Here is a 21,981-nt window from a genome sequence, read left to right as displayed (position 1 = left end):
CTGTCTCAGTATTCTAAAAAGGAGTTTCTGACACCGATATAAACTTTGAGAGCATCTCTTCAAGGTCTGGCTTCTTTTCCTGTTGATAGGGTGGTTGTTGGTAGCCTAGAGGTGGTCTCTGATTTCCTTGGCCTCCCCATGAGAAATTTGGGTGGTTTCTCCAACCTGCATTGTAAGTGTTACTATATGGATTGTTTTGAGATTAAGGATTATTACCCATGTAATTTAACTACTTGTTGTCCATGTTGTGGCCATAAGGTTGGTATTCTGAATTGCTTGATCCACCTCCACTTGCTTTGCACTACATTACTGGGTGAACCTGTGAAGAACTAAGAAAACCATCAATTTTGTTATTCAAGAGTTCTACCTAATTAGAGAGCATGGTGGCTGAATAGACGTTATAAACACCGGCTATTTTCGTTGGCTTTATCCTCATGACTTGCCACTGATAGTTATTCAGTGACATCTCCTCTATAAACTCATAAGCATCTTCAGGTGTTTTATTATTGATTGTTCCGCCAGCAGCTGCGTCAACCATTTGTCGAGTCGAAGGATTCATGCCATTATTAAAGGTTTGAACCTGTAGCCAGAATGGTAATCCATAGTGAGGGCATCTTCGCAAAAGGTCTTTGTATCTCTCCCATGCATCATAGAGTGTTTCTAAATCCATCTGCACAAAAGAAGAGATATCATTACGTAATTTAGTCGTTTTAGCCGGCGGAAAATATTTTAATAAAAACTTTTCGGTCATTTGTTCCCAAGTAGTAATTGACCTCGTGCTAACAAGTTCAACCACTATTTAGCTTTGTTCCTTAATGAAAAGGGAAACAACCGAAGATGTATGGCATTATCAGAAACACCATTGATTTTAAATGTATCACATAGTTCCAAAAAGTTTGCCAAGTGAGAGTTGGGATCTTCGTCTTGCAAACCATCAAACTGAACGAATTGCTGTACATTTGAATTGTGTTAGGTTTCAGTTCAAAAGTATTTGCAGCTACAGCAGGTCTAACTATGCTCGATTCAGTTCCTGTTAAAGAAGGTTTAGCATAATCATACATAGTGCGCGGAGCATATTTTGATTAACAACAATCGCATGAGGTAGCGGATTTTCTTGGTTTTCAGCCATCTCCTCGGTGGTGGTTGAAGTATCTTCCTCTTGCTCTTTTGTGTAACGTAAGCTTCGCCTTATTTCTCTTTGGTTTCTGCGAACTATGTGATCGATCTCACTATCAAAAAGTAATAGTCCTGACGGGTTTCTTCTAGTCATAAACTATAAGAACCTGCCAAAAAAAGGGAAAAAGAAGAAATAGTAATAACAATTAGAAATAAATTTAAATTGCAGTAAAAGTAAATGGCTAAAGTAATAAAAATCGAGTGTTCCTAATATCTTAGTTGCCCAGCAACGGCGCCAAAAACTTGATACGTGATATTCGTGACAGGTTTTAAATATTTATAATGAATTATTCTTAAAACTAACTATTATCACGATGAAGGCAAGTGTACCTATCGAACAGTAGTATAGCTTTAGCAAGACTGGATTGTCGAACCCAGAGGAACTAAATGTACTAGTAATGACTATCTTTTTATTATCTAGCCTAAGAATAATGGGGTTTCTTTTAACTAACTAATTAACTAAACTAAGAATTTACAGAAAATAGAATTGGGAAATTACTTTTGGAAAAACGATTGAATTAAGACAATACCTAAGGAAAAATCTACCTAGACTTCCCTTATTATTTGACTCTGAATCGGACGATTTATTCATTTGACTTGATCCGTAGAAATCCTTAAGTTATATTATTATCCCTCTCGAGACTAACAACATCTTACCCTAGGTTGAATAATTGAAATCTCTTACTAATTAACTCCCTAGGGTTGCATTAACTCGATCTATGGATCCCCTTCTTAGGTTTCACCCTAATCCAGAAAAGCCTTGTCAGCCTATCTCTAGGCGCGCAATCAACTCCGCTTAATTATTACAAATGTACTATTAGACAGGGTCTATTCCTCCTCTGAATAAGAGCTTAACTTGACTCAATATCCTAGAATATCAAAACAAGAGTTAAGAACACATAATTAAGAACAAGTCAAATATTTATCATACAATTCAGATAATAATAACAAGATCTGCCTTAGGTTTCATTCCCCTTAGGTATTTAAGGGTTTTAGTTCATAACTAAAAGGTAAACATCTCAGAAGAATAATGAATACAAAACATAAAGAAAAACCCAAAACTCCTAAAGGGAAATTGAGGGGAGATCTCCAGTCTTAATGATGTATCTAGCTTCTGAGATGGATCAATCGGCTTTCCTTGAGCAGTTCCTTGCTTCCTCTTCTATGCGTCCTTTTCTCCTCCTCCTCTAGGGTGTATTTATAGGCTTTAGAATGCCTAAGAACCCTCAAAATTGGCCTTTTCTGAATTGGACTAAACTCGGGCTCAGCATGGACACGCCCGTGTGCGATTACTTCAGGCTGTGGTCAAGCCTGTTAAATAAGCACGGGCGTGTGGTCCACCCATTTGAGTCGTGCTTCGATTCTGCCAAATTGATACGGCTGTGTGGTCTGCCCATGTTAGGAGGTCTAGGCCGTGTTGATTTCGTACGTTGGCCCATTTTTTCCGTTTTTGGCTTGTTTCTCGTTCCTTTCACTCTCCTATGCTCACCTAAGTATAAAATATGAAATTAAGGCATTAGGAGCATCGAATTCACCAATTTTAAGGAAAAATCATCCAGAAAATGTGCTAAGCATGGGATAGAAATATGTATAAATTACAGTTTATCAATTATCAAATACTTTCAGTAAATAAGATCATTGATCCAACTTTCAATTTACCATCAAGGTGGTATCATTTAACAAATCACAATTTCATGTGTTTACACAAACTTTTCTGTGCGCATGTGTAGTATCTTTCAAACATTACATAGAGAATATTCTTACCAATCTATCATACATAAGCCTTATTTTCATTCAAAATCATGCTATACAAACAAACAATCATACATTGCATTAACTAGCCATCCACAGCAATATCAATCATGCATCCATTCAGTCAATTGAGCAACTTTGCTAACATGCCAAATAATTAGGGCTTGAAACGTACCTGGTTCAGCCACTTACAAATTGAATTACTTAGCTAATTAGCCAAGCTCGATCAGAAACCTAAATCATCAATTATATCATTAAAATCATTATTAATAAACAAGTTTTTAAGTTAGGACCCACACCTTATTTTGCGCTCTTCTGCAACACACTTGTAAATCTTGTAGTTTCTCTAATAAACTTTAAAATTAACCTAAATTAAAAATTAGTATAAAACTGAATCAATATGCCTTTTAAACAGCCTCCAAACACCCATCTATGGGGTCAATTTGATCATTACAATTATAACTTTTTTTCAGATCCAAACTAGTTATGTTTTTTACACTCATTTGATGCAAATCGTATGCGTGAACATCCTTCGGCTTCACTATTGGTTTGGGGCGTTTAATTTTACACATGACACACTTAAATACTATAAAATCAGCATCTAGTCCATGATTAAAATTCTTTATTTAATGAATTAAGAATCTTTCTCCAATATCTAAATATAAACTATGAACTAGTTTGCAATAAACCACACATACGTTTCCCGAATTGTCAGATCTGAATTGCCGATTGATGAAAATTGAATTTCCATAATTAAGACATAATTAAAGGCAGATTAGAAGGTATTTAAGAACCCGAAATAATTTTGGAAAAAATATGGTAAGAAACTAAAACAAACAACCCCCTTTCTTACCCATAGGTGTGTGCACCACCACCAACGGTGACCGAATTGATACTGATTTGAAATCACTTTTAAGATCACTTAGAAGGCTAGAAAAATGCCCATTAAATATTTAAAAATCCATTAATTTAAATATCTTGAAATTTTAGTTTTGAACTCACAAGATTCATCAAGAAATTGAGAAAATAGGAGAACTTACACAAACTAGGTGATAAGGGCGGTAATGGCACTTGTTGGAAACACTGGAGATCGATTTTGGAGATCCAAAATTTTAGATTTGGGACTTTAAAATTAAGGGAAAAATGGTAGCAAGATGGAGGGGGACACGGTGCAATATCTTGTGGAAAAAATAAAATAAAAATATGGTAGATCAAGAAGCTTAGGGTGGCAACAAGGACGAAAGGAAAAAAATGAAAGAGAAGAAGAGAGGTATAACAACCCGTGTTTAGTGAAATCAGAACAGTAATTTCAGGACCACAACTTTGATGTGAAGATATTTATTTTATTATTATTTTAGAGTCTACGAAATATTAGTAAGGTTGTATAAAAAATTTGCTAAGAAATTTTATCGTATGCATGTTTAATTAGTAAAAATGACTAAATCATAAAAGGTATGAAAGTAGAGTTCTAGTAGCTAAATGTATTAAATAGCTATTGAGCCTTAACGTAGGAATACATTAATGGTAAATAGACCATCATTATAGATAGTGGACATTGATGAGTTTGTTTTGATGTAATTAAGCTTATTTTTCAAGGCTAAAAATGTAAATAGGTAAATTAAGGTTAATTTAATTAAAACAAAAGTTTCTTATCTTCTTCAAAGATGTTCTTCACCAAAAATTTAAAATAGGAAAGCTTATTTAGGATTCTTCCATTCGGCTACATAAAATCCTTGCATGTAAGTATGATTTTATACTGTTTTTGATGATTTTTTTTGTTTTTGAAGGCGTTGTAGCTTAATCTAGCTAGCTTGCGGACTAACTTGCAAAATTGTTAATAGGTTAGGGTTTTTCCATGAATATATTCATGTGGTTTTTAATGTTTGATGGAAGAAAATGAATATTTCTTGATAGATAAACAACTTTTGTAAAGTGCATTTTGTTGAAATTGTCAAATAGGGATTTATTTGTAAAACGTGTAAATTGAATCGTGAAAATTGTGAAATAATGAATTTTATGAGTTGATATGGACCTATATGAAAATTGACTAGCTTGGGCAGGGATGAAATTGCATGAATTTCATTTTACGAGCTTAAGGACTAAATTGTAAATAAGTGAAAATGTTAGGGTAAAATTGTAATTATACAAAAAATGTGTTTTGTGGATCGAATTGAATAATTGATATTTATTGAAACATTTAATTGAAAATACTTATTTATTTAGATCAAGATATATCTCAACCGGTTATAAACTAAGGGAAGGCTAAAGTCACGGATTAGATCGATCGTACTTCTACGCGCTAGTTGTCAATGTAAGTTCATAGTATGTAGATGTGTCATTAAATTTCCATATATATTTTTCATCTTATAACCATGTGATAAAATACTTATGTTAATTATACATGATTGCACATACATGCCCCTATTTGTACTTTGGTACCCCTGATTGCACATACGTGCCCCTATTTGTTCGATAACCCTGATCCCACATACGTGCCCTGCTTGTACTTCGGTACCCATGATTGCACATATGTGCCCATGCTTGTACTTCAGTACCCTTGATTGCACATACGTACCCCTGTTTATACTTCAATAATTTCAATCGAGTAAAATAAAAGTTACATTCAATTGATGATAAGTTAAAAGATTTAATTGATGATAAGTTAAAAGATTTACTATGTTCTTATTAAGCTCTGTAAGCTTTATATGTTTTTGTGTATTGTTTTGTAGATCAGTATTGCTAACTTTTGGATGGATCAAATCTACGACTCACACTATCCATCAGTGTTGGTAGTTATTGTTCTCTTTAGGGTTGTGGCATGTATATGTGGCTATATAAGTTGTTTTGGTATAGTATGGTGAATTACTAAACTAAGTGATTAGGTACTTGTCTAAGTTGTGAATAGATATCTTTTGATACAAATAGAATGTTATGAAAGTAAACACTTATGGGTTGTTTTGGTTTATTGATGAATTAAGTTGATATATTTGGTTTATAAAAATGGTATATTGGTTTGTGTGCTTTTGGCACTTTAATGTTTTGTGGATTAGTATGGATATGGCCAAGTAATAGTATGTTTTGAATGACCAATTTTATATGTTTGATCGTAACACCCTTAACCCGTATCCGTTGTCGAAATAGGGTTATGAGGTATTACCTATCAAAACACAACATATAGTGCTCATTTTCATACATCATTCAATACAATCACATTGTCCCTTATAATGACTTACGAGGCCTTAAACATGCTTTAGAAATGGTTCGGGACTAAACCGATAACATACGATAATTTCGAAAAACTTAGAAATTTTTCAATCATACAAGGTCACACACCCATGTGACAGGCCGTGTGCCTGACATGGCTAGTAGACACGCCCGTGTCTTAAGCCGTATGGAAATAGGGCATACATACTGACTTGCATCACACGGCCGAGGACACGCCCGTCTGCTAGGCCGTGTGAAAATTAAAGAGTATATTGACTTGGGTCACACGGCCGACCACACACCCGTGTGTCTAGCCGTGTGAAAATTAAAGAGTATACTGACTTGGGTCACATGGCCGACCACAAACCCGTGTGTCTAGCCCGTGTGACCTTCGAAATGGCCACACACCCCCGTGTGCTAGGCCATGTGCCATTTAAGGGGTATACTAACTTATACCACACTGCCAGTCACACGCCCATGTGTGGGACCGTGTGGAGCATACTAACCTCAATTCAATTTCAATATTAGGGGAAACATGACCGTGTAACCTAACCATGTGTCACTCGCCCGTGTCTCTACCCGTGTGAACAAAAATAGGCCATTTGCAAGGCCAATTTGCCACCCTTTTTGCACATACCTACGTAAACTCAATTTGTACCATTTTAAGTAAAAAATATGCAGCCAAAGGTCATCAACCAATACATAATCATAAATCATATTTATACCATATCCATCGCCGGACTAGGGTTAAAAGGCATTACTAGACATATTGGAACATTACAAAATCATAAATCATACATCATAATATCACAACAATTCATACACAAATAGTTCCTTAGAAGTTTTACAAAACCTTAAACATACTTTGGAGAAGGTTCGGGACCAAACCGAGCACATACAATTTTTTTCAAAAACTTAAACATTTTTTTAAGTTACAGAGGTCACACACCTGTGTGAATAGGCCGTGTACCTCACACGGCATTAGACACACCTGTGTGTCTAGGCCGTGTCAACTCAGGGCATATATACTGATTTAATCACATGGCCACAAGACATGCCCGTGTGCCTTGGCCGTGGTTGAAACTGACTTGGGTCACACGACTAGCCACACGCCGCTGTGCCTTGGCCGTGCTCAAGACTGACTTAAAATCGTAGGGTACCTTAGGGGACACACGGCACTGCAAGATGACCGTTTGTCGCACACGGCTGAGACACATGTACGTGTCTCTGCCCGTGTGGACAAAAATAGGCCATTTGAAAAGCCAATTTGCCACCCAATTTGGGTCAAACCTACAAGCATCAAACCAAACACATTTGCACTATAATTTCGGCCAATTTAAATACCAAAACTTACATCATTCATGCCATATTATTATCAACCAAATTCAAGCTTATAAACTATACTCAATCATATCAAATCATAAGCCAAAGTCATATAAAATCATATGTTTCATAACTCCAATTCACCTCATTCATTCACATGCCAAAACCTTACCAAATTGACCATTTCACTAGGCTATTGAAGCACATTAACACATACCATTTATGAACACAAGCTCATCCATAACCAAGCCATATCACATGGCTAGATATACACATCACAAAACATAACCAAAATCCTCTAGCCTATACATGCCATTCTACAATATATACATTTTCAAAAGGTACCAAAATAGAGTTCGATAGTGTGATGATGATCCTTGATGATCCCCGAGCCCCTGATAGCTACGATATCTATAAAATAATGCAAACACACAAAGAGTAAGCTTTCAAAAGCTTAGTAAGCCATATACAAATAAACATAACAAATAACATCAATTCATTCATAAAATTTAAGGCAAAATACATTCACTTAGCCATATATCTCTTATATTTCCTTTGAACATAATTCACATATATATATCATAACTCATTCTCATAGTAACTCATACTTATATCATATATTCGTCAAGGTACATATACTTACCTTTTGTTCTCAAACATGGTATACAATTCAAACATACCTAATTCAGATACAAATTCACATAGTCATCTACTTTCTCAGAATGCCCGTTGAACCGATCAGAATCATAAGGATACACGGATAGCTCAGAAATCTCGTACAATGCCAACGTCCCAGGTGTTGTCTTACATATAATCAAATATTGATGTCACTGTCCCAGACAGGGTCTTACAAGAAATCAAATACGATGCCAACGTCCTAGACGTGGTTTTACACGTAAATCATAACTCGATGCCAACATACCTGACGTGGTCTTACAAGATAACACATATCAGATCCTATGTCATGGCATATGTATCCTAACTATTCCCATGGTTCGTATAGGGATTTTCGGATGTTGGAAATTTGACGATACTTTCTCGGATATCTCATATTCAATTCAATAAGCCATTCATCATTGTTCAATAGAATTTAAACATAAGTAAACCATTACAAACACATTTATTTGTATATAGACTTACCTCGTTCGGATTTTGATAGACAGAATCGGCTACTTGACGACTTTCTTTCAACTTTCGCCGATCTAATTCTGTTTTCTTTAGTTCTTGATCTATATAAATTAAAATTTAACTCTTTTATTCACCAAATCATTCAAATAAATCCACAAACACACATTTAGGGTATTTTCCAAATTAGCCCTCACATTTTCACATTTTGTCAATTTAGTCCCTAATCACAAAAATCACAAAATACACAAAATTTGCATATACTTATGCTTACCTGAATATTCGTAGCGCTCATACAAGTCCACATATTTAATGTATTTCACATTTTAGTCCCTCTATTTACAAATTTCAGAATCTAGTCCAAATTACTCAAATTAATCAAAAATTCAAATACAAAATATGTTAACCCAAAACATATCCTTCATGTACCAACAACTAACTTCACAAAGCTTATAATTTCATCAATGGCTCAACTCAAAATCATCAATAAAATCAGAAATTGAGACATGGGCTTGATAGTATACAAAGCAACGATTACAAAAATTAGAAATTATCAAAAACCGATCAAAACACATACCTTAATCATCAATTTGCTTGGTCGAACCCTAAGAAACTTATTTTCTTTCTTTTTTCTTGTGATTTTTGGCAATAAGGATGAATGAATCATCCATTAACATGTTTTGTTTTATTTAATATATGATTAATATACCAATTATCAAAATACCCTTTAATAAACCATTATAAATTCACATATAATAAGGCCATTAATGTCCATTAACCATGTAAATGGCATATTAACCACATAAGGGCCTCTCATTTACAAAGACATAACAAATAAGCATACTTAACATATAGGAAGTAACTTTTACATTTTACGCGATTAGGTCCTTTTTGCAAATTAAGCACACAAATGATCAAATTTTCACACGAAACTTTCGCACATGTCAATTCACATATTTTAAGCTCAAAAAATAATATTAAAAAAATTTTCTGACTCAGATTTGTGGTCCCAAAACCAATATTTTGACTAGGGTCTAAACTGGACTGTTACAATTATAATAGAGCTCGTTACATACGAACTTACCTCGAGTATGAAAACGGGGAAATGAGTCAATTACTCGATAATCTTTCCTTTCCCCTGATCTAATTTCAGATTCCTCTTTTCTTGATCTAAATATATTCAAAATTAACTTATTCAATCACATATTCTTTCAATTTATTCCATAACACGCATCTAAGTAAATTTGCTTATTAGCCCTTAAACTTCCACATTTTTACAATTTAGTCCCTATTTCATTAATACACACAATTCACATAATTTCACTCAACCCATACTCGGTCAAATTTCATATAAGCCCCTAGCAACCCAAAGCTTTCATTTATTTCACATTACAACCACTGAATTTGCATATTTTTTTTATTTAACCCCTATTTGACATTTTTGTCAAAAATCACTTTACAAAAACTATTAATCTATCAATTAACCTTCATAATCTATCATCAGTCATCAAATTACTCAAGCATTCAACAATGCCAATATGTTAAACCTTTAAAATTTTCAAAATCTAAGGTACGAGCTAGCTAGAATACAAAACAACGATCTCAAAAACGTAAAAATCATCAAAATCGGATAAAAAATCGTACCTTAATTGCTTGAATTAACCTAGTTGAATGTAAAACCCTACTTTATCTTTTCTACAAGCTTCATTTGGCCAAAAACATGACTTTATGTTTTGTTTTATTTATTATTACTTAATTAATCAATTTACTAATATAACCTTTCTTATAAACATATAAGACATATAATGGATGTCCATTAATTTCCATTAACCTTTAAAATGGTTTAATTACCATTTAAGGCCATCATATTTAGAGGGCAAAGCAATTTGACACCTTTAACTAATAGAATGCAAATTTTGCATTTTACGCGATTTAGTCCTTTTTCTCAAATTAAGCTATTAAACAATAAATTAAGTTCACAAAATTTTCTAACATACATACTATCATGTTGTAAACACATAAAATAATATTAAAATAATTTTCCAAAATCAGATTTGTGGTCCCGAGACCACTGTTCTGATTTAGCTAAAATTGGGCTATTACATTGATTTGTGGTTAGTTAGGAAATGATTTTGTATGAAGATAAACTAGTTGATGAATGGTTAAGTTTGATCATGTTTAGGTATGTTTTATGTATGTGTTTTAGGTGCTTATATGGCATATTGGTTGTATGGATTATCAGCCTATTGTATGAATCTTTTTATGCAGGTTTTGAGTATGTTTAGAAGTCTTTATCATATGTGCAAAAGTGCCTAGGTTTATGCTTGTGAAGGGTGAAAGAAATGGCTTGATTTTAGACATTTTCTTCTCCACACGGTCGAAGACATGGGCTGTTACACGGCCTACCACACGGCCTGGCACACGAGCGTGTGAGGCCATTTCAAGAGTTACACGTAGTAGCACACGGGTGTGTGGCTTGGTTGTGTAACCCAAGTCAGAGAGTTACACGGGCACAAACATGGGTTGGGACATGACCGTGTGTCCGTACTTCGAATGTCCACACGGCCTAAGACATGAGCATGTGTCTTAGCTGTATGAGTCACACGGCTTGGGCACAAGATCGTGTGACCCCTGCAGTGTGAAAATTTCTATCTTTTTCTATGAAGTTTTAAATGTTTCCTATTTAGTCCTGAATTTTTTCTAGAGTATTTCTAAGGCCTCGACGACTTGAATAAGGGATGACATGGAAGGGTTTGGATGAATTATACGATGATTAATGAAATGTTTGAAAACAAAAGATTTAAATTATGTATTACCAGTAATACTCTATAACCCTATTCTAGCAACAAATGTGAGTTAGGGGTATTACATTTAGCGGTATTCAGAGCTATGATTTAGTCAATTCTAGGAGTAACGTAGCATAGCAAAGTTTAGTATATACATGCCACATATACCCTGTGATAATTTGATGCTTTTGATCAGTTCTAACATATTAATTCTTATAGATTTAATATTTCAATTGAATCGAATCGAGCTATAGTTAATGAAGCTAAAAGTAATGTTCAAGCTTCGAATCCTGAGGCAAGCAATAGTATGCCTATTCCACAATCAGTCGGTGATGAGATGAAAAATATGTCTATGGGAATGATTAACCAATGGTTCAACGAGTTTAAGTAAGAAAATCTTGCAACTCTGCCACCTCCACCCCCTGTTGTGCCTTATTCGACACCCTTAAATACTACCAACCCTGTACCTATAATGGTTACTCAGGTATCTATAGAAAAAATTCAAAAATATGGAGTGGAAGAGTTTAGAGGTACGATAGATGATGATTCTTCGAAGTCTGAGTATTGGCTATTAAAAACAAGGAGAGTTTTTGCGAAGCTATTGTGCGCCCTTGAAGATTTTTTAAGGTGTGCGGTGTCCTTACTGAAAGATTAGGTATATCTATGGTGGGATACTTTGATCACGATGGTACCTGATGATGGGGTCTATTGGGATTTCTTTCAGAATGAATTCAAGAAAAAGTATGTTAGTTGGTTGTTTATCAACTAGAAAAAGAAAGAATATATCGAGTTAAAACAAGGAAACCAAACTGTAGCTGAGTATGAATGAGAATTTGTACAATTAACCAAGTAGGCTCGTAACATCGTATCAAATGAGGAGAAAATGTGTATCAGATTTGAAGATGGGTTGAACGATGAGATCTAGTTGGCTGTAACAACATTAAAGCTACGAGAATTTATAAAACTTTTCGAGTAGGCTTAGATGGTCGAAGAGGTTTGGAAAAGTAAACGATAGTCAGATTCGAGATTTAAAGATCATATTAAAATATGATCATTTAAGCCTACTCAATCATCTCCCTCGAATATATTTAGAAATGACATAAGTCGATCAGTTGCTCCTTTAGAGTTTGTTAATCAAGAGAAATCAAGAAAAAGTAATTTCCAGTCAGTCAACACTCTGATGACGAGTGTTACAAGTGTAGGAAATGTGGAGAGAACCGTTTCGGTGTGTGATGAATGCAATAAAAGACATTTTAGAGAGTGTCAATTAAAGTCGGGAGCTTGTTTCCATTGTGGGTCTATTGACCACTTTCTTCGTAATTGTCCTAAGAAGCAAAATGATTTTGGGAATCAATCAAATAAGCTTGAAGCAACTTCTCAAAGGGGTAGACGATCTGGAAATGCTGGAAATACTACTCTCGGTCGAGGAAAGAATAACGAGATGAATGAACAGTCAGAAGCGAGAACACCTGCTAGAGCTTATGCAATTTAGGCTCACGAGGAAGTTACTACTCTAGATGTTATTATGGGTAATTTTTTCTCTCTTTGATACTAATGTATATGCATTGATTGATCTTGGATCAACTCATTCGTATGTATGCACTACAGTAGTAAACAAAAAGAAAATACTTGTTGAATTCATTGAATATACTATTAAAGTTACGAATTCCTTGAGTCAATGTGTTTTAGTTAATCAGATATGTAGATCATGCCCACTGAAATTTAGGGGTTACGATTTCCCCTCTAGTTTGATATTGTTACCTTTTGATGAGTTTGTTATGATTCTGGGTATGGATTGGTTGACACTGCTTGATGCTATTGTGAATTGTAGAAGAAAACATATTGTGCTAAAATGTCAGCATAGCAAACGGGTCTGAGTTGAGTCAGACAAATTGGATGGTACATCTAGTATAATCTCTGCTATAACTGGACAAAATATGTTAAAAAGGGTTGTGAAGCATATCTCACTTATATAGTTTATTCTAGGGTTTTAAAATTGATACTAGAATCGATTTCGGTGATATGTGAGTTCTCAGATGTGTTTTTAGAGGATTTACCAGGGCTAACTCTGACTCAAGAAGTTGAGTTTGCTATTGAGTTGGTGCTGGGAACATCTTCGATATCGGTAGCCCTATACAAAACGACACATACAAAATTGAAAGAATTGAAAGCATAGTTGCAAGAGTTGACAAATTAGGGCTTTGCTCGGCCCAGCTTTTCTCCTTTGCGTGCTCCTGTGTTATTCGTCAGGAAGAAAGATGGGTCTATGCGGTTATGTATCGATTATAGACAACTCAATAAGGTGACGATCAAGAACAAGTATCCATTATTGTGTATTGAAGATCTGTTTGATCAATTGAAAGGTGCAATAGTATTTTTGAAGATTGATCTTCATTCTAGTTACTATAAGTTGCGAGTTAAAGATTCAGATGTGCTGAAAACCGCGTTTAGGACAAGGTACAGACATTATGAATTTCTTGTGATGCCATTTGGTTTGACTAATGCACCTGTAGTGTCAACTTGCAAAATGTGTCAGGCAGATTGTCGAGAAGCTTACATTATCTTGGTATTGATTCAGTAGATTTTCTATCATTTAAAAATTCAGTTTTGTGGTGTGTATATAGGTGAATCATTTTTGGTCATTCTTGAATGTTAGTACTTTGGTTCTTGATTATGGTTTGTTCTTTAAATGGTTATATGATATGTACATAGGCTATTCTAGATTGATGGTTTAAAGTTATAAATTGAAGTTGAATTTGTTATAATGGTTGTCATGCATAAGGATGAATTCAATGATACTATGGTATGTATAAAAAGTAAATGATGATTGTATGTGTGATGATGGTGTGTTAGATTTGGATCATGAACTAGATGAGAAATGGTAATCTTGGGTGAAATGTATGGTAAATTTATTTGATAGTTGTAGTATATGCATTCATTAAATTAAATTGTTTCAATGATATGGTAAGTTTTAATTATGTATAAAGGTAAATTGTACTATGATGATACATGCTTGTATGTATAATTGAGTTTAAGTTTTGAATTTGGTTGTGAAGGTGCCAAATGGCATATTCGTTAGTATTAGGATTATGGTACCTAATTGCATACTTAGTCATTAATTATATAGTTAAGATAGTTCATAGATCATGGTTGAATCATGGCATGTTTATAAAGCATTTAGTGAGTTTTATGCAGCTATTTTTATCCATCAGTTAGGATACATGTTCGGGCTTGAAATGAACTTTCAAACTTGTGATTTTTTACCATCTGGGTAAAAGTATCGATACCAGGGACCAAGGTTTCGATACTTAACCAAATGAACATTTTTTTCAAATTACAGAATGCCAAAATGGTATTGATATCAATTTTGGTATCGATAACTATTATAAAAATATCGATACTTATTTCTTTGGTATCAATACTTAGTTCAAAGTTTTGAAAATTTTACTTTTTGGTCTTTTTTCAGGCCCGAATTTAATCTATTGTATTTTAAGGGTTGATTTAGTCCTATTTCCATTTTTTAATAATAATTAATGTATGTGTTTATATGATCATTCAATGTTCTAAATTGCATGTGATTGTTCCAGATTTATTCATAGCATCTCGTAACTCAGGTCCAGTAATCGGATCAAGTATTGAGTGTTACATAGGGTTCTACGTTTGGGGTTCATGGTTTAGGATTCTTGGATTAGGGTTCAGGGTAAAAAAATAGAAAAATTATGTGTCAATTTTATGGAAAGCATTGTTGAAATGTCATTAAATAACTGGAAATGATCATGAATAATGTGGTGGGAAGGCTCAGTAAACTAATTTCTCTATAGATGAATGTATAATAATTATTTCATGTCTTTAAAATTGGACGATGTGGAAAAATTCTATTGGTGCCTAAAAACCATAGCTTATAAGATCATCCTAATATAAGTTATAACCAATTTGCTAATATGAAATTCAAATATATCAAATTCTGCCTGCCATATGCAATTTTATTATTTTTATATTAAATTTCCTTAATATATCATTCAATTTTACATTTTTATTCAATTTGATTCATGTATTTAATAAAAGTTATACATTTTAGTTCAAAGCTATGTAAATCTATTTTTTTTTTAATTTTAGGAGGGCTGAGGCCCCTGCCAAGCCCCTTTATATATATGCAATAGTTACACTTGGCTGTTTTCTCTATTCATCTTCATCAACCTCTTCTTTTTCATGTTTCCATCTTCATAAACCTCTTGCTTTCCCATTAATTTTAAGACATAAGTAACCTATATCCTTCTTTATTTTGTTCTAGTTTATAATCTTCTTTTCCTCATTATTTTAATAGTATTCCTACTCACATTTTTGACATGTTTGAAGATTTAAGTAGGAGTTCGAGAAACCAATATCTTAACTTCAAAATTGTCGAATACAATAAGATATTAAGAGACCATGTTAGTAGGAAACACTATGTAATCATTGTTTATCTGTGTCGCGATAAGGTATTGTGGCCAGTTATCCGTTATTAGATTTTAAATATAACCAAGCATTATTAAACACTCATCTATTGTAACCTCCCAAACCCGACCTAGACATTATGGTCGAATCGAGAAGGCCACATTGGACACCTTAGTGTCAAACTTACCCTAATGATAGTTAAAAACCTTCAAGTACTTCTTTTTTTACAACCGTGGGTTCTATTGTTAGTTTTGGAAAACGTCCATTTACTTAGTCCAACCATGCTTAGGTCAAATTAGCGACTTAGGTGAGATTTTGTAAAACCTTACTGACGGTGTTGCCTTTGAAAAATCATTTTGTTATCTTCTTACCAGTAGAAATGTACCATTACTAGTCAAATTATTAATTTAGTCATATATCATGCATAGTCCATTTCAACATATTATAAAAACCATGTATCTATACCAAATATGTGTGTCATGCATGCATGAAAAACCTCAAAATCTCGAACAATCCCAAACCACATTTTAAAGAAACTTTACAATCCAAAACCAAATAATAATAAAATAACCTAAAAATATAATTAAGTTAAAATAATATGACAAAGCAACGTCCGAAGTCTGCCATATGTCCGCATGCCATTCCAATCCTAAGTTCGATCATTACCTAAGAAGTTGAGATAATGGGGTGAGCTTAACAAGCTCAGTGTGAGACTAAACGAGTATTAAGCATTTATACAGGCAATTTCATAGAGGTACCAATAGCACAATCAAACATTAAAAATAATAATTTTTATATGCACATGATCGTGAAAAATGCACATGTGAGATCCTACCCATATCATCCGCTACACACCACGTGTTCCCCAGAACCCATCTACCACACTCCAACGTATGTGAGAAATGCTCGATGTTGTAAAACCACTAATAATTAATAATATAGTGAAACTACCGAATATATAATGCTATAAAATTGCCAATCCCCTTGGCACTCCAAATATAATGCACTGACTAAAAATGTATGCAGACTTAATGTGCCACCGGTACTACATGGAACTCCTTTGTCAACCAAAAAATCTCATCCTAATGCACATACAATATGTCATACAAATTCATACACAATCACATTTCAATACTTTTCACTGTTATTTGACATGCTCAACATGTCCTCAATAATCACATACTTTCAGAGAAAGGAAACAATGTTCCAATTTTCAAATTACCATTAAGATGGTATCCATCAATATTGTTCAATTCACATACTTTACGAATTTCATTATGCACAAATAGTAACCTCACGTATATATATCATAGTAAATATTTCATGCATTTAAATCATGCATAAAACTAATACCTCAACATTTCATACCGATGAATCAGGGCTTAACTTGCCCTTTCGACCAAATCTCAAAACTTTTTTCCATGGAGAGATGTAACACCCCTCACCCGTATACAACTCTGGGGCAGGGTTTGAGGTGTTACCAGACTTAAACATTCAGAAACATACAAAACCAAGTCACCAAATTTTTCCCAAAATTAGAACTTTTCAAACACATGCATATCATCCCTTATACAGGCCTTCGAAGCCTATAACATACATTGGGGTGGTTCGGGACTAAACCGAGTACTTTGAAAATCTTTGGGCACCTTAACCAATTTTTCTTGCTTGGGAGAGTCACACGCTTGTGTGGGTTGGGCCGTGTGGTCACACACGCCCGTGTGGCTTGGGACACGCCCTTGTCCTCAGCCCGTGTAACTCTCTATTTATGACGTCAGCAACCATTTAAGGGCACACGGCCAAGGCATACGCCCGTGGCCAGAGGCCGTACCCTCTATACAGCTGAGACATACGGCTATGTCTCTACCCGTGTGGTCAAAACTTAGGCTAATTTCCAAGCCTTTTTGTCATTTTCACATGAACACACAGACATTTGACCTTGTCATCTTATTAATCACTTATACCATTATGTTATGGTTATTAACTTATACATCAACATCCATGTTCAGGGCACTAACAACTTATTATCATATCACACAATCATTCTATGACCATGACCGCCTCAAGTGGTCCTAAGGCATTCATCATGTACACGTGCCATATACTTCTCATACATAGTGAGCGAGCACAATCACATAACCATATCATAAGACATTAGCACATATCATGGATAAATAGGCTTACAAGCCAAAAACATTATAAGTCACATCTCATGGCTATAAACAACAAATCAATATAAGCCAATAACTTTGGCTAATCACAAAAATAGTCATCATAGAAAAACTAAGTCCCTATACATGCCACTCACTTGAAAACATTTAACATACACATATCAATACTCCACAGATAATGGCTCGATAGTGTGATGCTACCTCCGACGATCTCCAACCTCGAGCTGACCTGACAAAACTAAAAGAAATGAAAAGGAGGGAGTAAGCTTTACGCTTAGTAAGCTTGCATGAAAATAATAAGCAATGCGATAACATGCTATTTTCATATTCTTTCTATTGTTCAAAATCTAGCTAAGCTGTTTTCTCGAGTCATAGTCATTAAATTATTTATATCCAGAGCTACGAAACTCTAAATTAAGATCTGATAATTTTTCTAGAACCTAGACTCATATCTACTCTTACCATAAAATTTTCAGAATTTTTGGTCAATCCAATAACTACAGTTTATTATTCAAAGTCTCCCCTATTTTGCTTTTTGACAGCTTCAACCTTTCTTCACTAAAATTTATTTATCTCATAGTATGAGACTCGGATAATTTTCCCGTCTTTTTCTCCTAAAAGTAGACTCATTGAGGATTTCATTCATATGATTCCTAACACATGATTATTTTTTAAAAACTTCTACTGATTTTTCAAAGTCAGAACAGGGGATTCTGAACTCATTCTGACTCTGTCTCAAGAGAATTCGAATATCTCATAATATTAAATTTCTTAGCTTGTATCGTTTCTTCTATGTGAAACTAGACTCAATAAGCTTTCATTTCATATTTAATTCAGTCTCTAACTTGATAAACCATAAATTATACTTATTTTTACCCCATGCTTGGCATACTTATGAATGATTTTTTCCTTGGTTTTAGTGAATTTGATGCTCCTAATCCTTTAAATTCATATTTTTATACTCAAGAGAGCTTAGGATAACAAAAAGAGCGAGAAACGGGCCAAAACAGACAAATTGGGCTTAAAATAGTGTTACACACGGCCTAGGCACTTCCACACAGGTAAACCACACGCTCGTGTGAGGCACACGGGCAGTCTACACGCCCATGTGTCATGGCTGTGTCGACATTAATCCAAGTCAGAATTGCACATGGTTTGAGCACTTGCACACGGGCGCAGCACACAACCGTGTCCCTATCGAGCCCAAGTCTAGTTCTACTAAAAAAGGCCACTTTTGAGGGTTTGGAAGCATTCTAAAGCCTATATAAACACCCTAGAAGAGGATTAGAGGGAGACACAGAGTTGGAGGTAGAAAAATACTCAAGGACAGCCATCGGAATCACCTCGGAGCCAGGATCTACATCAAGACTGAAGATTTCCATCCAATTTCCTAGAAGTTCTTTGGGTTTCTTTATGTTTTGTTGTTTTCCAAACTTTGAGATGTTTTCCATTATTATTATGAACTAAACTCCTTAAATACCTAAGGGAGATGAACCCTATGACGAATCTTATTACTATTTGAATTATATGATAAAGACTTATTCTTATTCTTAATTGTGAGTTCTAAATTCTTATTTTAATATTCCAGGGTATTAATTCAGGTTTTGATGTGCTTATTCAGTGGAGCAGAAGTCCCTGTTTAAGAGTAGATCATTCATAATTAAGCGGAGTTGAATGCAATCCTAGAGACAGGACGACATAAATCTGCCGGATTAGAGTCGAATCTAATAAGGGAATCCATACATCGAGTTAATGCGACAATAGGGCTTTTCATTAGAAAGAGATTTCAATTAATCAACCTAAAGTCAATTGTTCTTAGTCTCGAGAGAGATTTGATATAAATTAGTGATTTCTACGGATTAAGTTAAGTGAGTAAATTGTCTAATTTAGAAGTAATAAGTGAAGTCTAGGTGGGTTCTTCCTTGGGTATTGTCTTCTCCATCAGTTTTTCCTAAAGTATTTTCCAAACTTCATCTTTGTCGTAATCATAGTTAATTAGATAATTAGTTTTAGTTTAAAAACACACTTTAATTCTTAGGCTAAATAATAAAAAGATAGTAATTACTAATACTTTTAGTCCTCGTGGATACGATATTTCCGGTCTCACCAGAACTATACTACTATTCGATAGGTGCGCTTACCTTAGTCGAATTTATAGTTAGTTTAACGACCATCAAGTTTTTGGCACCGTTGTCAGGGACTAAGATATTAGGAACGCTTAATTTTTATTACTTTAGCCATTTTTTATTTTTTATTGCAATTTAATTTTATTTTTGCTTAAATTACTAAATTTTCTTTTATTTACTTCTGGCAGGTCTTTATAGTTTATGACTAGAAGAAACCCGTCAGGACCTTTACTTTTTGATAGTGAGATTGAAAGCATAGCTCGCAAAAAATGAAGAGAAATAAGGCAAAGCCTACGATACATGGAGGAAGGACAAGAGGACGATATTCAAACCACAACCGAGGAGATAGCTGATAATCAAAATAATCTGTTACCTCCTGTGGCTGTTGCAAACCCAGTAAATCAGGATCGTGCTCCTCGTACTATGTATGATTATGTTAAACCTACATTAACAGGAACTGAAGCGAGTATAGTTAGGCCAGTTGTTGCTGCAAATAATTTTGAGCTGAAACCTAACACGATTCAAATGATACAACAGTTTGTTCAGTTTGATGGTTTACAGGACGAGGATCCAAACACTCATTTAGAAAAATTTCTAGAATTTTGCGACACTTTTAAGATCAATGGCGTTTCTGACGATGCCATTTGCCTTCGATTGTTTCCATTCTCATTGAGGAACAAAGATAAATAGTGGTTGAACTCATTACCACAAGGGTCAATCACAACTTGGGAACAAATGACCGAAAAATTTTTACTAAAATATTTTTCGTCAGCGAAAACGGATAAATTAAGGAATGATATCTCTTTTTTTGTGCAGATGGATTTAGAAACTCTTTATGATGCATGGGAGAGGTACAAGGACTTATTGAAAAGGTTTCCTCACCATGGGTTACCTCTATGACTGCAAGTTTAGACGTTTTACAACGGTGTGAACCCCTCTACAAGGTAACTTGTCGATGTAGCCACTGGTGGAACATTAAACAACAAAACACCTGAAGAGGCTTATGAATTTATTGAAGAAATGTCACTAAATAACCATCAGTGGCAAGTCATGAGAATGAAGGCAACAAAAGCTACTGGTGTTTTCAACCTCGACGCGGTTACTATGCTGTCTAACCAGGTAGAACTTTTAAATAAAAAGATTGACGGTTTGTATGGTTCTACTCAGGTACACCCAGTGATGAGGTGTGATTCAAGTGGAGGAGGAGTACACACAGATTATCCAACATTCAACCTTAGCACCAAGGAGGAACAAGTTCAATACATGGGTAATATTAATTCTAGGCCTCAAAATAACCCATACAGTAACACTTATAATGCAGGTTGGAGGAACCATCCCAATTTCTTGTGGGGTGGTCAAGGAAATGAAAGGCCACAACATCCCCTAGGTTTTCAACAACCACCTTACCAACAGGAAAAGAAGCTAAACCTTGAGGAGATGCTAACAAAATTCATCTCGGTGTCAGAAACTCATTTTTAGAATACAAAGACAACTCTTAAAAATCAACAAGTGTCGATTCAAGGGCTCAAAACTCAAATAGGACATCTTGCTAAGTTGATTTTCGAATGACCACAAGGTAGCTTACCGAGTAATACTGAAACTAACCCAAGGGAACAGCTTAATGCAATTACTGTTTGAGATGAAGAAGGGTTAGTTGAACCTAAACCAGAACCAAGACAAGGAATTGTGGTAAGTAAAGGTAAGGATGAGGTGGACCACAGTAAAAACCGATAAGTAAAGAATATAAACCTTGTATGCCATACCCCAGTGTGACAAGGAAAGACCACATGGACGAACAATTTGGTAAATTCCTTAAATTATTAAAGAAATTACATATTAACTTACCGTTTATTGAATCTTTTTCGCAGATGCCGAACACAGTTAAAT

General features: G+C 34.6%; 2 non-coding genes across 2 annotated transcripts; one reads left to right on the top strand and one right to left on the bottom strand.

Moving 5' to 3' along the window:
• The first annotated feature begins 596 nt into the window (after positions 1 to 596).
• On the top strand, positions 597 to 702 carry LOC121213289 (small nucleolar RNA R71). Its single transcript, XR_005908672.1, has one exon. It is a non-coding gene; the product is annotated as a small nucleolar RNA R71 (small nucleolar RNA).
• Positions 703 to 20,877: 20,175 nt separating this feature from the next.
• On the bottom strand, positions 20,878 to 20,984 carry LOC121213478 (small nucleolar RNA R71). Its single transcript, XR_005908859.1, has one exon. It is a non-coding gene; the product is annotated as a small nucleolar RNA R71 (small nucleolar RNA).
• Positions 20,985 to 21,981: the final 997 nt, after the last annotated feature.

Source organism: Gossypium hirsutum, chromosome A13 (genome assembly GCF_007990345.1).
Source record: "Gossypium hirsutum isolate 1008001.06 chromosome A13, Gossypium_hirsutum_v2.1, whole genome shotgun sequence".
Taxonomy (NCBI): domain Eukaryota; kingdom Viridiplantae; phylum Streptophyta; class Magnoliopsida; order Malvales; family Malvaceae; genus Gossypium; species Gossypium hirsutum.
The sequence above is the reverse complement of the archived record's forward strand: the minus strand, read 5'-3'. Positions and strand labels throughout refer to the sequence as shown.